Source organism: Mandrillus leucophaeus, unplaced genomic scaffold (genome assembly GCF_000951045.1).
Source record: "Mandrillus leucophaeus isolate KB7577 unplaced genomic scaffold, Mleu.le_1.0 Scaffold291, whole genome shotgun sequence".
Classification (NCBI taxonomy): Eukaryota; Metazoa; Chordata; class Mammalia; order Primates; family Cercopithecidae; genus Mandrillus; species Mandrillus leucophaeus.
Genome location: NW_012103043.1, coordinates 35,860 through 36,721, shown reverse-complemented (window position 1 = coordinate 36,721; position 862 = coordinate 35,860).

The window sequence follows — 862 nt, the reverse complement described above, 5'->3', positions numbered from 1 at the left end:
AAAAAAAAAAAAAAAAAAAGACACAGACAATAACACCATATACCTGACAAAATCCATTTACTGCCAAGGTTTCCAATTTTAAACTGTCCGTTATGGAGTTTACCTTTTCATGTCCTTTTTATTTGGGGAAGTTTTTAGTAATTGTCATGGATCTGTAAAAAAGCACCTTAAGAAAATTCAAATTCTTCAAACTGTTTTGTGTCATAATCTCAACCCGGGATTGAAGATTTGTACATACACAGACAGCATTCTGGTTTGTTTTTGTTTGTTTTTTGCAGGGAAGGGAAGGTGATTCTAAAATTTCTATTTCTATTTAGAAGCAGCTTCCCCTGACTCCCCGCCACCTAGACAGGTTCTTGCTCTGCTGCCCAGGCTGGGCTGTAGAGACCTAATCACAATTCACTGCAGCCTCATCTCCTGGACTAAAGCAATCCTCCCGCCTCAGCCTCTTAGTAGGCCGGACTATAAGCATGTGCCACTATGCCCAGGTAATTAAAAAAAAATTTTTTTTCAGTACAGATGGGATTTTCCTATGTTGTCCAGGTTGGTCTTAAATTTCTGGGCTCAAGTGATCCTCCCCGTGTCGGCCTCCCAAAGTGTTGGGGTTACAGGCATTAGCCATCGTGCCCAGCTAAAGTGTTGGGGTTACAAGTGTGGGCCATCATGCCCGGCTAAAGTGTTGGGGTCACAGGTGTGAGCCATCGTGCCCGGCTTAAGTGTTGGGATCACAGGTGTGAGCCATTGCGCCCAGCTAAAGTGTTGGGGTTACAAGTGTGAGCCATCATGCCCGGCTAAAGTGTTGGGGTCACAGGTGTGAGCCATCGTGCCCGGCTTAAGTGTTGGGATCACAGGTGTGAGCCAT